Source organism: Urtica dioica, chromosome 6 (assembly GCF_054948205.1).
Source record: "Urtica dioica subsp. dioica isolate 48M chromosome 6, U.dioica_male_clone48M_v1_H2, whole genome shotgun sequence".
Lineage (NCBI taxonomy): Eukaryota > Viridiplantae > Streptophyta > Magnoliopsida > Rosales > Urticaceae > Urtica > Urtica dioica.
In genome coordinates, this window is record NC_142761.1 from 3550620 (window position 1) to 3568020 (window position 17401).

Below are 17401 nucleotides of genomic sequence, written 5' to 3' on the forward strand. Positions count from 1 at the left end.
CGCAGAGAAAAAAATTTTCAAAGTTGAAATTAATAAAATATTACTTGAGGTCGACGTTGTGACAAGAATGATTATCTGGGTTGGCTATGATTTCTATTGAAAAATATTTGTTGGAAAAGCATGAATATAATGATTTGGTCAATACTTTTGCATCACAAAAGACCAAAAAAAAGTAAACTTTAAAGTTGTGTTTTTTGTTTATCCTTGCAGGTTTCTCATTTTTTTAGTGATGTGAATGGAGAATCTTGGAGTGGAGAATTCGAAGATAAAGTTCATGGTTGAGAAACTTTGTTGAAAAACATATTTATGTTAAAGATTTGTATTATTTGATGGTATCGCTATTATGATTATGATATGAAAATTTATTATGTGTATTTGGAAAAAAAGCCATATTTTATACTTTCGTTTTAGGCCTCCGATTCTCTTAAACCGACTGTGACGTCACTGAGTTAAATAGCTATCAGAATCTTGGGTTGATATAATTCATATCCATGCATCATAATTGCTTCTAATGTAATGTGACATGAATGTTAAAGATATCTATTAATTGAGTGTGGCTAGTTGAACATCGACTTTTCCAAATTTTTTTCTAGTCGAACGTGGACTCTTCCATTTTTATTGTTATAATGAATGGTATTATAGAGCATTTAATACCTTGTGATTGGCGGATTTGTGGCAAAGATTTGAGTGGGGTCCACTCATCGGAATTGTTTAATTCCAGTGTATTCTTATTCTTAGTTGCGACGGGTATAAGATTGGAAAAAAAAAAATTCGCCAAAATTATTGCTATATTGAATGAGAAATTAATGCACAAAGTGTGTTGGAAAATACCAATATTTGTGAAGGAAAGTGAATGCGTTGTGGATAAGTGTGCATATACAAGAGTCACACATGGAAGAGATATGGACTTTGTGTGAACTTATATACCAATTTTGTGGAAAAGAGTTTGGGTTCCCAAGGATGACCTAGTTTTGTAGAGGAACAAAGGCTTATGGAAGCCAAAATCCACCACAAGCGAGAGCGCCACCGCCGTCGTCCGGCCGGGCCGAGCTGGCTGGTTGGTTGGACTGAGCTAGGCTGGGCTCAAACATTAATTTTTTCCTTCCAGAATATTAATTTTATTTATTTATTTTTCTTAAATAAATATTTGGTATTTAAGTATGGTGTTTAGTGCTTGTAACCATGTACTTAAGAGCTGGTAACGTCTAGTTAATGTCCAGACTTGATGGGTGCGTTTGAATTCTCTCAACCGGTTTATGACCACTGCTTTAATACACATTGATTGTGTGGTCGAGCATCTACGCCAAGGCTGTAACCGGTCTTCCGCTCCTATATAAGGAGGCATTATGCTCTCATTTCAAACACACCGAAGCAAGCCTTCTTACATATTCCTCTCTCTCTCTCTCTCTCTCTCTCTTTAGAAATTCGAGTTGTTTTTTTTTTTTGCAATCCGGTGGTAGAGTCTGACACAGAGTTCTGTTCGCCGGAGTCGTACGCTGTGGTGCACCGTCCGTCTCATCGTCACTGTCTCAAGAATTCTTTGCAGATGAAGAGATGTCAAAGGGGCTTCTTCCTTCCTAAACAGATCTTCATACATCTCAATGGTTTGTCAAGAATACGCAAGAAAAGTACTTCGAATTGTTGATTTATCGCCAGAGATGGCTTAGAACCAATAGTTCACCAGGGAAGCACTTGCTCATTATTTTCAGCACCCTGTGAGAGAGCAATATTGTTGGAATAGATCTAGGATTAAGAATAATTTATCGCTTCTACCAAGCGGCGGAATATAAAAAATTCTTTACAACATTTAAAAACGATTTTATTACCTAGACAAAGTGCATGAACATATAATTTAAAATTTAAAAACTATAAAGAGTTTTCACTCGGTACCAACCTCGCTTGAAGCTTGAGCATTGAGAAGCCTTTGGAAAGGTTGAATCGCTCGTCTCCCCACTTAGCTTGTCTCCTTGCTTCTTCTTGAATTCGAGTAACCACGATAATTTCTACCACTAGAGTCTTAGAGTTTAGAAAAGATTTAGTGTGTGGGCACTATTAAACACAATGACTCAAGAACTAGTCTTAGAGCCAAAGAGCTAATACAAAAGCTAGATCTAATGAAGACCTAGGTGCCAAAACAAAAGAGCAAGAAGAGAGACAGAGAGTGAGAGGGTGGGCGGCCAAGTTCTAGAGAGAGAAGCTCTCAATCTCAAAAACTTGTGTCTTCAACATTGTGAATGAGGTGTGGTATTTATAGGAGGAGTGATTGCCTTGAAGAGGTAGTTTCCTCTTTTATATTGAATATCACATATTCATGAGAACAATCTTTATTTCTCATTCCTATCATAATACTAAGCTTGGAAACTAGATTCCCTTTTTCCTTAGCTTGGCAAGTATCTTCATACATCAATGCACAAAATAAATTCCTCTTTTCCTTGATGATGGCCACAGTTTTGAGCTCTAGAACAAGCTTCTATGTTTCTTTATTTGTTAATGACAATACAAGAAAAGCCCATGTAGAATTTTCACATAAAATTCCATAAAATGAAATTCAATCCTCAAGGCTCAAACGTCAATGTTGATCGTGTGGATAAATATACATTGTCATCATATGACAACGTCCAAAATCTTATTTTGACATTTACACCATCTTATGTCCTTGTGGACAAAATTACCCTTTAGACAATTTTCATAAAATTCGTCTAATTCAACACTTGAACTTGTTTTGACTTAACTACTAGTTTAACAAATCCTACTCTAATGACTTGTGGTAGTGACCTCATGGATCCAAATGAACAAAGCTTGAGCTAGTATACTTGGACACAAAAGTTCACAAACTTTTTTCCAAGTTCTAGCTTAATGTCAACTGACTCCACTAAAGAGTTGACACTGAAAATCTCTCGGTTCAAATGAATATATTTTCTACTCAAAATTCTACTTAATTTTGATGAGTGGATCCATTGAATATTATCAATGTTTACCCTTCATGAATATCATCAACTAGATGTGATTTATAAAATTACCATTTTACCCTTCTAGTTGTTATTTTCTCAACTCATTTGTCACTTGTTAATAAGTTAGAAACAATGTATTGACGAGGATCTAACAAGTCACATTGATTCATCCAAAAGAGTCATGACTCAATTTGGACGCTGGCCAGTTCATTTATTCACATTCCAAGGAACAAAGCGTGAGGTGATATACATTGCATTTCAGCAATCTTGTACATGAATTCCATATTAATGAGATCTTCACAAAGTTGTTCATGACATCTTCATAATTTAGTACTTCATCAATAGGTCTTGTCTATATCCCATAGTGAATCTAGAACTCTGACTTTCTCAAATGAGAGTACGTAAGCTATGAAATGACATGTCTCATTTTAGGATTGAGGTAAGCATGACGCAATTCATACATAGTGACTTTGAGACAGAACAGGTTAAATGGTTTGTTCTTATACTGTCTCTAGAAGTGCACTTGTCAATTCAGTATTTTCAGAAGATACCTAGGAAGAACTATAGAGTCTCCAACTCTCTATGTCTCATAACCATACATCATAGGTTCTCCTAACAATCATACTGAGATCAATAGCCCTTTGATCCTTAGATTGTGAATATACTATTTTAAGTAAACCATGAAGAGTTTGTTCATGCAAATCTATATTTGACTCTTCATTTGTTGTTATGTTTGTTTAAGGACTAAAGACTAAGGTTTATCATAAAGCTTCAAACAAACAAGGAAAAATGAATGAAAGTTTCAACTCTTTATTAATTATTCAGCAGTTACAAGCAAGAGTCTTCGTGAGACTTTATTACATCAAATGTGTATAAGTTATAACCACTATTCTTCTTGTGGGCACCAATGCCAACAAATATTGCTTTAAGGAGATCGTCTAACGAGCCCCGACGATACCTTTTGTTTTCTTTTTCGGTTAAGGTTTTGTATGGTTAATCTTTAATCGGGTTTTCTTTTCTTGTCTTATAATTTTATTTTATTATTTTCAAAGTTTTATTGCAAATCGTCTATTTCTCCCGTAATTATTTATTCAATTACTCTAAAAATTGTGTGTTTGGAAAAAAGACACACATTTATTGCTTTAAGGAGAAATTTATTCTGTGTGTTTGGAAAAAAGATCATATTATATACTTTCGCGTAAAGCCTCCGATTCTCTTAAACCAGTCATGACGTCACCGAGTTGAATAGCTATCAAAATCACGGGTTGATATCATTCATATCCATGCATCATAATTGCTTCTGATGTAATGTGATATGAATGTTAAAGATCTCTATTAATTGAGTTCGGCTAGTCGAACATCGACTTTTTCAATTTTTTTTTCCTGTCGTGGACTCTTCCATTTTTATTTCTCTACCATTTTACATCATAATCGTTGTTGAACTCGACTAGTTGAACATCAATAGTCGACTCTTCTATTTTTTACAACGTGGTCGATAATCTTGACTAGTTGAACATTGATCGTCAACTCTTCCATTTCTATTTTAGATATTTAATGAGCTAGAGTAACTTGAGCCAACTTAATTTTTTGAATTCGTAAAAATAATTAAGTATCTCCAATCTCCCTTCACTTTAGATTTCATGAGAAACTTTTTTTTCATTAGCCTTGTTGTTACGTTGTTTTGTTGGCTCTATTTTTTAGTGCAAGTAGTATGGAAAGATGTCGGATGTTATGTTTCATCTTCTGGATTGACATCTTTCCTCGTGTGTGCAGACAGTATTTCAGGCAAGTTTCCAGTTTCGACAGATTGCTTCGCTGGTGAATTTTTGCTGAGTTATTGCCTTGCTGCTGTCTTCATTGCAAGATATTTGCCTCGCTGCTGACTTGATTGCAAGATATTTGCTTCGCTGCTATCTTCATTGCACGAATATTCACTTTGATGGAGTCTTTACTTTGTGATATTCGCTTGAGGTCGGGTAAGGAAACCCGAGATACCTTCCAGGATTATACAGCTGCTATAAAAGCCATGCGCTCTCCCTTAGCAGCCTTGACGCTTTATCAAAATACCTAGAGCTCCTAGACGTGCAAGACCGGCGGATTGGGAGGCTTTGTGTTTTGATAAGAGCGGTGTAATTCCTCAAACACTATTCCAGAAAGATTGAGTGTTTGTGAGATTTGGGTTTTGTGTTCTCGTGATTGAAGGTTCACGAACTGTTGAAGACTGAAGGTCATCCGAGCCAGGTGGTTGCTCGAAGGGTGGAATTGAGACGGAGCTCAAATTCAGGGGGAGTCCCTGACTAGGTGATCACTGGTGGTAATAGTCTCTAGGTTTTATTGATTTGTTGATTGTAATCAGATATAAACCGTGTGTGTACTATTGACTACAAGATAGTGAAATCCTTTCCACTGGCAGAGTGCCCCCAGACGTAGGTGATGTTGCACCGAACTGGGTAACCATATCGTGTGTCGTTTATTTACTGCACTGTTTGTTGTTTATCCATAATCTGTGTTCAAGCAAGTTGTCGGACACATTGTCAACACATTGTGTGCGACATCTTGTCTTTGCGACTAATCAGAATTTTCAATTGGTATCAGAGCGGGCACCTTGATCTCTTAGGTGGTTTCCTGGATTTTTTTTCTGATTGCCTAATATGGATAGTTCCCGAGAGGGAGGTTCTGTCAATCGCCCTCCAGTACTCGACGGAACCAACTATGGTTATTGGAAGGCACGCATGACTGCATTCATGAAGTCCCTTGATAGCAGAACCTGGAAAGCAGTGATACACGGGTGGGAAGCTCCTGTTCAGTCTGATGACAAAGGAGCCCCTATTGGTGCAAAACCCGAAAAAGACTGGACTCCTGCTGAAGAAGAGGCGGCCCTTGGTAACTCTCGTGCTCTAAATGCTATATTTAATGGGGTCGATACAAATGTTTTCAGGTTGATAAATACATGCACTATTGCCAAAGAGGCCTGGGAAATCCTTGCTGTTGCGTATGAGGGTACCACAAAGGTCCGTGAGCAGAAGCTTCAATACCTCACAACCAATTTTGAAGCTCTTACTATGCTTGAGGATGAATCTGTTGCTGAATTCAACATTCGCATCCGAGACCTTGCCAATGAATCCTACTCTCTTGGGAAACCCATGACCGACGAAGATCTTGTTCGGAAAACTCTGAGAGCTTTGAATCCCAGATTCAAAATGAAGATCACGGCTATTGAAGAAGTCCATGACCTCAAAACCTTGAAGTTTGATGAACTTATGGGGTCTCTCATGACATTTGAGCTCTCCCTGCCCAAGACAGAGAAGAAACACAAAGGGGTGGCCCTAAAAGGCTCTATTCATAAACAAAAGGATCAGGTATTCTCAGATTCTGATAGTGACATTGACGATACTATAGCTATGCTTGCAAGAAATTATAGCAGGGTCATGAAGAGATTCAACCAGATGAATGGAAAAAATGTCTCACAAGATGTTAAGGACAAGTTTCAACAAAGATTCCAGAAGGATGCCAACCCTCACAGGAACAGTGATAACGGTGAACGACCTGGCAAAGGCAAAAGCATTCAGTGCCACGAATGTGAAGGTTTCGGACATATTCAAAAGGAGTGCCCTAACTTCCTCAAGAAACAGGAAAAGGGGTACAACGCTACCTTTTCGGATGAAGATAGCGACTCTGATAAGATAAGTAATTTTGTGGCCTTTACTGCTCATGAGTCTACTGATAAATTTGGTGAATGCTCTCAGAAAATTGTTCTAGATGGAGAACTATCTGACGATGCCATGAATGACGCATACAATACCTTGCACACCAAATGGGTTGAGGAGTCTCAGATTCTCGACAAACAGAGTGGTCTTATTCTCACTCTGACTGAAGACAAGGCAAGGCTACTAGAGACGATTGTGGATCTAAAGAAGGAAGTCAGTCGGTTGAATGGAGAGCTGGATCAGATGACTAAATCAGTTAGGATGCTGAACTCCGGCACCGACAGCCTGGATAAAATTCTCACAGTTGGAAAGCCTGCAAAGAACATGAAGGGGCTTGGGTATACTCACAGTGCTTCCACGTCTCAGACTACTTTTGTCCCTCAAAAGTCTGCTGTTGGAAAGCCTGCTAAGAACATGAAGGGGATTGGGTATACTCACGGTGCTTCCACGTCTCAGACTACTTTTGTTCCTCAAAAGTCTGCTGCACAGATGCCGCGAAATACGTCTCAGACATCTGGTCGTGACAAGTTCCAGAATCAGCATCAGCAACCTCCTTATAGACCAATCAGGTCTCTTGTCAACAGACCTCGTTGGGTTTGCCATCACTGTGGACGTAGGGGTCATATTCGGCCATTTTGTTATCGTCTATATGGGAGGAATCTTCATCGGCATCAATCATCCCATAGGCAAGCTCAACCAAGTCGTTCCCCCTCATCTCGTATGGAATGGAGAGTGAAAAATGAGTCATATCGCGCCAACTTTGCTTACACTTCTCAGCATGCCTTCACTGGTAACGATTGGTACTTTGACAGTGGTTGTTCTCGACACATGACAGGTGACCAAACCTTTTTATCCAACATAAAACCTTACTCTAACTGTCATGTTACTTTTGGTGATGGAGTGAAGGCAAAGATTATTGGAAAAGGTCAACTTAATTATCCTGGTTTGTCTTGCTTAACAGAGGCTTTGTTGGTTGAAGGCCTCACTGCTAATCTTATTAGCATTAGCCAACTTTGTGACTTGAGCTTACGTGTTGATTTTACTCGTGATGAGTGTGTTGTGATAAATGAGGAACAGGTTGAGCTTATGAAAGGAACCAGGACCCCGGACGACTGCTATATATGGTCCCCGGTCAAAGTCTCTCAAGTCACCAAGTGTCTCATGTCCAAGGCAGATGAAGCCAAGATAGGAAAACAGGTTCAGAAGTCGCACAAGATGGTGCAACATCTTACCACTGCACGTGTTCTGGAGCTCCCACACATGGACTTGCTGGGTCCTATGCAAAGTGAAAGTCTCAGTGGAAAAGGGCAAGTTCAAAGAGACAAAGGAGAAAGCATAGAAGGAATAGCTCCTGAATTTTATGGCCCCATCATCCCACAACAAAATGAGGTTGTTGAAATAAAGAATCGGACTCTTCAGGAAATGGCTCGATTGATGATGCTTGCCAAAGACATTCCTCTACTCTTAAGGGCTGAAGCACTCAACACAGCTTGCCATATTCATAACAGAGTTACCATTCGTCCGAGCACTGCTGTAACTCATTATGAGATATGGAGGGGGAGAAAGACATACGTCGAGTACTTCCATGTCTTTGGCTCTGTGTGCTACATCCTTGCTGATCGGGATCCTCGTCGTAAGCTTTATCCCAAAAGTGATGAAGGTATCTCTCTTGGGTATTCCAGAAATAGTTGTGCTTATTGTGTCTTTAACAAACGCACCAAGTTTATGATGGAGTCTATTAATGTGGTTTATGATGATTTTGAAAGTGCTAATGATGAGGATGAAGTTTTATCTGGTGACAAAGTGGTCGACATTGTGACTGAAGACGATTTTCCTCGTGATAAGTCGTTCCCTGACAAAGAGAATGAAGCTGTGCCTCAAAGATGTGCTCCTTCTACAGTAATTCTGAAAAATCACCATGTTGAAGAGGTCATTGGTGATATTGAAGATGGGATACGTATTATTGGAAGCCTTTCATATCTCACCACCAGCCGTCTAGATATTGCTTACTTTGTTGGTGTGTGTGCTCTGTATCAAGCTAATCCCAAAGTTAGCCATCTTTCACAGTCTAAGCGCACTGTAAGCTGGTAACAGCAACACTCTACTCTTGTGGTTGAAACAAATGAGTGCTGAGTTTGATGTCGGCCAAGATGTCAAGACATTGTTCTGCAACAACATCAGTGGTATGATTATCTCTAAAACTCAACTAGCTGACATTTTTGCTAAGGTTTTGGATGCTGATAGTTTTGAAGATCTTCGGTCCTCTCTTGAGCTGTGTGTTATTGTTCAACAGCAATTACTGGGTCTAGGCCAGTATTGTCTCATGAGGGCCTTTGATTATGATATGGTGTTTTATGTGGATGATTACTATTGGAATTTCTTCTCTCTTTATTCATGGGCCCATTTATCTGGTTGGCTCATTCGACGCGCGTACAGGGCTCTTATGCCATTTTGGTTCATAGTTTGGGCTTCGTACTTGCTCTGGCCCAGTTGCTCTCCTTTGGTTGATTGGGAAAACTCTGTCACTCTTTGCCTTGATGTCATGTTGTATATGCAGCCATATCTTTTGAGCTTGACTAATCTCTTGGCTCAGTTTATCTCACGACGATGTTTTGGACTTCTCTGGTTCTCAGCTCTTGCTATTGACGATTTTCTGGTTAGTGTAACCACTATTTGCTTCATGTTATTTTGTGGAAGTTATCTTGCAAATTTTGTCAGAGTGGTTGGAACAAGAAGCGGGAAGAGAACTACTACCATGGAGAAAAAGAAAATTGTCGTTAAGGAAGCCATAGAGTTTCAGATCACCCAACGTGGTGTTCGTGTTAAGGGGATGTCCTCTAGGAAGAGTGCCGATGGTCAGGCCGGAGGTGCTCAACCTAAGAAGACTCTCCCTACAAGAGAAAATTTTATTGCCAAGAAGAAGGATGTGATGATTGCTCCAAGGAAGGCTGTTTTGTCTATCCAAGATGTCATTGGGTCTGTCTCTTCCAAGCATCGTCTGTTGATCTCTACGATGAAGATGTTCCCTCCTAAGAACAGCGTTCAGTTTCTCCAAGTGAAGCTATTCTTGTGTGGTTTCAAGGTATTTCTGGTTCTCTCCCTACTCCCCGTGGTGATTGAGAAAGTAAAGGAGGTTAGAGATGTTGATGTGTTTGATGAGAACCCTGAACCTAGTGCTATGGATGAAGATTTTGTAGAGAGTGATTGTGATATCTTGGGATCTCCTCTTGTTTCCCCTGATCCCCACATGCTGATGCTATCATTAGATTTCTTGGTCTATCACATTTTGTTGTTGCTGACAATCCGGCCAGTGAGAAGGATGTCGCACAAGATGTCCTTGCATCCTTCATGAAACTGAGGAAGTAAGTGTGCCTCCTAGTGATATAACTATGGAGATAGCAGAAGAAGTTTTTAGAGCTGGTACCTCTCTGTTATGTGTACGCGTATGCTTCATGAAAGTTTTCTCATGGGCCCATGTTTCTGGTTGGCCCATTCGACTGATTTGCCGGGCTATATTGCCAAGTGTTGTCTCTCAGGGCCCAGGAACGTTCAAGGCCCACTTGAAGTTGCGACGTCGTTTTTCTTGCCATGATCTCACCCATGCAGACGGTTGCTCTTCCGAGAAAGAAGGGGAAGTTATTTCCTGTTTGAATTTCGAAATTTCCTATTCTTCTTCAGTACTCCTAAGATTTGTTTCCCGATTTTGCTTTCTTACCCATTTTGACAGTTACCCTTGTGGCAGTTTCCCTAAATTTTTATTCAAAATGGTTGGGACGAGAAGTGGAATCAGCACTACCACTCCTTCTGAGAAAGCCAAGATGAAGAAGAAACATGTCGCCTCAAAGAAACCTGGGGCTGAGAGTAACATGCATGGTGTCCGGGTTCGAGGTCTAAACCCCAGCATACGCGCCGATGGTCAGGCCGGAGGTGCGAACGCTGGGTTGACGGTCCCTCCTAAGAACCCATCTCTCTCTGCCGCCAGAAGTGCTATTTTGAAGAAAGCTGCTCTTTCCATCGCCGACATCACAGGAGAACCAAGCTCCAGCAGTTCCTCCTCGGAAAAGGGACAAGACATTGCTGATCGCGAAGAAGAAGTCAGGTCTGGAGAGTCTCCTATCGAGAGCCCTCATAAGATTGTTCGAGGTAACCCCAAAGCTCCTAATGCTCCTGATGTTAGTTCTAGAGATGAGATTTCGCGCCCTGATGATCATGAGCCTACACCTGAGGATGTCATTGGTGGCATGATGGGCTTGAACAAAGATGTCACGAAAGATGTGCCCACATCTTCCCAAAGGGAAAAGAGGAAAGGTGATCAGGTTCAGGAGGCTGCAGAAGACATCCTGGCTTCCCTGAAGAAGAAGACTCAGAGAGATGATGATGTGTGCTTGGCTACTCTTCTGTCTGAAAAGAGGAAGAAGATGAAGTCTTCGGAAGAAAGCTCTCCAGTTGTTCCCATCCCGGCTCAGAAGAAGAAAAAGAAAAAGATGGGCATGATCAAGAAACGTGTGAAGAAACCGGCTCAGACTCCCTTGTCCCCAGTTGTTGAGGATCAAGTGATTGAAGAAGAAGACTCTGTTATTCCTCTCGGGTTGGGAAACAAAAGGTCCGTAGGAGGACAAAAGCTGCCAAAGAATATTCCTGCTGCTCCCATGGATAATGTCTCCTTCCACAAAGAAGACGGTGTTCTCAAATGGAGATATGTCTATCATCGCGCCATTTTTCCTGAAAAGGAACTGTCCACTGAGGCACTGAAAATTGATGCCATTATGGAGCTTCTTCACGACGCCGAGATGCTGAAGACTGTCACTGGCATTGGAGCATTCTATCCGGCGCTGGTCAAAGAGTTCATTGTTAATCTCTCCTCTTCCTTTGATTCTCCAGAAGACCCAGAGTTCAGGAAGGTTTTTGTCAGAGGTCATTGTTTTGAGATCTCTCCTGATGTGATCAACAAGTTTTTGGGTCGAGGGAAGATCATCACTGCTGATCGTGTTCCCTCTCTAGACGTCATCGTGCAAGAAATTACTGGTAATGAGACCAAGGTCTGGCCCTCTAAGGGAACTTTGCCCTCTGCCGAGCTCACCGTCAAGTACTCTGTCCTATATCGCATTGGCATCGCCAACTGGGCTCCCTCCTCTCATGGGTCCAGCATCACCGCAGATCTCGCTCGGCTCATTTTTCAGATAGGTACTCGCTCCTCTTTCGACTTTGGTGAGTTTGTTTTTGATCACTTGGCAAAGCATGCCAAGTCTTTTGCAGTAAAGCTTCCCATTGGCTTTCCCTCTCTTATCACTGGGATTCTGCTTGATCAACACAAGAACATCCTGAGGAGCTCTGATGTGGTGGGTAAGCGTCCTGGTGCCCTTTCCTTCAGTCCCAAATTATTTGAAGGGAAACATGTTCAGGATCTTGTCAGACCTTCTGGCGAAACATCTGACGCGCCTGCGAGCAATCTTCACTTGAGTTCCATGACTGAAGGTGTTCAGAGAAAAGTGGTGAAGGAACTCCTTGAAGAGGTTGAGATTCTGAAAAGGACAATCGAGACTCTCTCATCCAGGAAAGTCATGTGTGAAGCTCTTCTCAAAGATCTTATTGCCCCGAGCTCTGCCACCTCGTCTCAACCAGGTCCTGCCGCTGGGTCTCATATCTCTGAAGCCACTGAAGACTCTGACTCTGAAGAGGATGTGTATGTCTCTGAGAATGATCAGGATACTATTGGTTGATTCGGTTCTGGTCTGTAATATTCTCTGTTCTAGACATCGTTTGCTACTTTTCCTTTTATGCTTCAGACTGATATGTTTCGTTTTGGATGTTTGTAAGACAGCTCTATCGTACTTTTTCTGCTGAATGATATGCTGTTTTCCTAGTTCTCATTCCCTTTTCAGGCTTTTGTTCCTCCCTCTGTGTTGGTCGATCCTTGCCTTTGGTATCTTTTTGAGGCAATCAGGGGGAGAGGCGTCATGAGGTCATTTATTTTGACTCTCTTTCTGGTTTTGACGCTTGTATGAGAACTGGTCCTGGAAGTGCTTGCCTAAAAAATAGCCAAAGGGAGAGATTGTTGTTACGTTGTTTTGTTGGCTCTATTTTTTAGTGCAAGTAGTATGGAAAGATGTCGGATGTTATGTTTCATCTTCTGGATTGACATCTTTCCTCGTGTGTGCAGACAGTATTTCAGGCAAGTTTCCAGTTTCGACAGATTGCTTCGCTGGTGAATTTTTGCTGAGTTATTGCCTTGCTGCTGTCTTCATTGCAAGATATTTGCCTCGCTGCTGACTTGATTGCAAGATATTTGCTTCGCTGCTATCTTCATTGCACGAATATTCACTTTGATGGAGTCTTTACTTTGTGATATTCGCTTGAGGTCGGGTAAGGAAACCCGAGATACCTTCCAGGATTGTACAGCTGCTATAAAAGCCATGCGCTCTCCCTTAGCAGCCTTGACGCTTTATCAAAATACCTAGAGCTCCTAGACGTGCAAGACCGGCGGATTGGGAGGCTTTGTGTTTTGATAAGAGCGGTGTAATTCCTCAAACACTATTCCAGAAAGATTGAGTGTTTGTGAGATTTGGGTTTTGTGTTCTCGTGATTGAAGGTTCACGAACTGTTGAAGACTGAAGGTCATCCGAGCCAGGTGGTTGCTCGAAGGGTGGAATTGAGACGGAGCTCAAATTCAGGGGGAGTCCCTGACTAGGTGATCACTGGTGGTAATAGTCTCTAGGTTTTATTGATTTGTTGATTGTAATCAGATATAAACCGTGTGTGTACTATTGACTACAAGATAGTGAAATCCTTTCCACTGGCAGAGTGCCCCCAGACGTAGGTGATGTTGCACCGAACTGGGTAACCATATCGTGTGTCGTTTATTTACTGCACTGTTTGTTGTTTATCCATAATCTGTGTTCAAGCAAGTTGTCGGACACATTGTCAACACATTGTGTGCGACATCTTGTCTTTGCGACTAATCAGAATTTTCAAGCCTAATATTATTTTTTGTGACAAAAACCCGAAAGCGACGGGGAGAAAAATTGCATGGTAGGAGATATCAAAAAGGAAAGACACGACATGAAAGCGAAAAACGACAAACATTTATTACTTGATCAGATCGTCCTTATCAACGTTTCCAAAGGCCAATTAAACTCACTTAGCTATCTATACACTGTAGCAACACAGTCGCGATAAGCTTATAATACAAGCTCAACTTCACTACATGACTCACAAACCACGTCAAACAGTGCGCATTTAAGACTTAAGAGATCTAATATAATTATATTATATTATATCAAGTTGATGAAAGAAAGAAAGAAAGAAAATGACTGACTGAGACTTTCCCTTGTTTGAGACCATGAAAGTCAAAAAACGAGACCCCATAAAAACTATGCTGTATATTATTATCAAGTATTCTGGTTTTATGGCTTTAATACGGTATCTTTTCAAAATTGTGAATAAATCGTTGGATATCATAATTTCGTGACTTTCGTTTTGTATGGGCATTATAAGGTGAGTGTAATGAACTCTATATGCGTGTACATCTGTATGACAGATATCATTTACAGGTCTTAGCTAAATTATATAGTGTTATTTTTTGCATTAATTTTCTTTCTATTTCCAGTAAAGAGAAAGCACTGATTACTGAGCCAATGGGAAATCAACAAAACATGATCTCTCGCCCAATTATGAACTGTCTAGTTTTGTGTCTCTATATTTATATAATACACACACACACACACATGGAGAGACATATATTTATGTATATAATACAATATAAATCCTATTGCTCTGCGCATGATGTTGCTTTTTAGAGGGAATGTTGTGTTTGTGGTGTCTTAGTTAGTCACATCAAAAAGAAAAAAAAACTGCTTATCAATAGATCTATCTAGCTACTTCAATTATCCCCCACCAGTAGCTTTCTATTTATTATTGGTAGAAGCTAGAAGATTAACTACTTCCCATAGAAAGACACTACAAAACGCAACAAGAGAACTTTCAATTTGGATTTTTCCCAATTTTTTAATCTGGTTGATTTTAGGGAATTTGTTTATTTTTATTGGAAATTTCAATAATTGTGCTATCTACTATACAATACGCCCAGCTCTGAATTGTCAACTTAAAATATTTTTACCAAATGATATCGTATAAAATTAAACTTGAAGAAGATGAAATAATCTAGTGTAGGCACGTCTTTTTGCTATTGAAAAAAAAAAAAAAATCAATCAAGAGAGTCTATTTTAAAATGATCACCGGTTCAACACAAAAATTATACCCAGAGTCTTACGAGTTTGTAAAAGCCGCCATTTTTAATAACTAAATTAATATCTTCTTCTTCTTCACCATACTCTGTATTTTTTTTATTATTATTAATTTATTTAAATTTAAACATAATGTACAACAGTCCAAGTGTGTCTCCAAGCTGCTAACACCTTCAATTGCCTCTAAAGACCCCCACTTGATATAAGACCAGACCTTTTCTTGAATTGGTCCACAAAACTTATCCTGGTCACTTTTCTTTGGGCCCACATTAGCTGGATCATATGATATTAAATGGATTATTATTGTTATTAGAAGTATAGTGGTATTATTATATATCTCTACTATTGCTTATTGAAAATATAAATGCCCGGGATAAATAATACAGGTCCACTTAGCTACACTTGCACTGTATTGAAATGAATCTTATCCTTGATACTGGTTGCTAAATAAGATAAGGTGAGAGGCTTTATTTTTGTCAAACTTTTACAGGACAAAAAAACACGATTGGACATTTGAGTGAGAACTAATTTGTAGCCTTTCTAGATAATATCATGTTATCAACTTTCATATATTTTTTCTAGCTAAATTAACAACCATACATGTGTTTGTTTTCTATTTAAAAAATGTGTAGCTCGTATATATTCACATGTGCAGTGTAATATCTTAGTAGTTGAAATTAAGCTTAGATGTCACGTGAGGGATTTGATCGTCGACCTCTCTCTAATTATTATACTTTTCAAATTTCAATATACAGCTTAACATTATTTCTTAACAGGAAACAGGATAATATAATGTGGGTCTCAAAACCATTGAAGATCAATTAAGATAAAGAAGTAGTCCATCATTTTCTTTAGTTATATTTGGACTTAGGGAAACCGCTTTAGTTATCCATGGCAGGCAATGAGAGAAAAAACAGAAATGATAGGATTTGTTTTTGGAGTTGAATTTAGGAGAAGCGAAATGCACGTGGCTTTGTGGGACCATATATATATTGTATTCATGATGAGAGGATATAAGTACTTGTTGTAGCGATCTTCAAATCGATCACCAACATATCAACAAAAGTACACACAGTTTCTCAGGGCTTATTAGGTTTCGATCGTCCAAGCTTCACAATATTTAGCCACTAGAACTTATATTTTATTTTTTACTAAAAAAAATAATATGAGAAAGCACGTTATGGCTAAGAGAATTGCTAAATGGAGGAGAGTTGTGAGGCAACAAAGAGCAAAGCTTTATATCATAAGGGTGTGCGTTTCCATGCTTCTTGGTTGGCACAAGTACTCCTAGTAATATACATATGATATATAGATATATGTATATGTATATATATTGTAAAAAAGGAAGGAATATATAGTGTTTTTTGATCATGAGTTTGATTTTTCCTTATTAGTGCTCTTGGTTCTACCTTCTTTTTTGTGTATATATGAAGATTTCTTTTCTTTTCTTGCTATATCTGGTTTTCTATAACATGTATGTCAATATTTATATGGCAATGAATGGATGTACTTATACATATTTCCATTTATATGCTATTAATTTACATATGTCTCTCTCAAGCTAATTAAACTATAAGTTTATATTGGGATTGCTGTAAAAAGTTTTGTCTCTTTAAATAGTAGCGTACATGCGCAGAAGAATCCAATGATAGATTTTTTGTCGAACTCTGCATGGTTTTATGCGTTTGTTTGGGAAGCTTTATTTAGCTTCGGCGAGTAATTGGGGAAAAACTTGGCTCATGGTTTGTCAGAAGATAGCGCCTGAATTTAAGTTACTATATTTTTTGTACGTACAGCCATGCCATGCACACACATTCTTACGTACAAAATTATAAGTATACTTTATCAGTACACCAGCTAAGTAAACCCATCTATAGGATCTCAACCAAGCTGATATATATATATATATATATATATATATATATATATATATATATGTGTGTGTGTGTGTGTGTGTGTATATATATATATATATAATACAAGAATGGATTAAGCAATTTAATGATAACTTTATTAAGCAGTCAAATAATGTTGATTTAATTAGCAATCATTAGACAACAAACCTAAAATGGTGGAATCAAGTACAAAACATATGGATTAAGCGGTCTAAAATGTTTGTCCAAAATTAATATAGGGCAATACCAGCACAGGAAGTTCTAGCGAGCACTATTATTTATTTCAGGTCCCCTCAACAATTTCCGTCTTGACCTAATATTATTCTCGTCCATACGTTTTGATATGTACCCTAATAATCTGATATAAAAAACCTATCTAATCCATCCATCTATCTATCTATCCATCTATCTATCTATCTATCAACTAACTGTTCTTTTACTTTTGTTTGAGTCCATTCAGACAAACCAAAAATCTGCCCACCTTACTCTCTCTCTCTCTCCCTCTCTCTCTCTCTCTCTCTCTCTCTCTCTCTCTCACACACACACACACACACACACAAAAAGATCAAGACCACAATTTACATTCATGTTCAACGTGAAAAGGA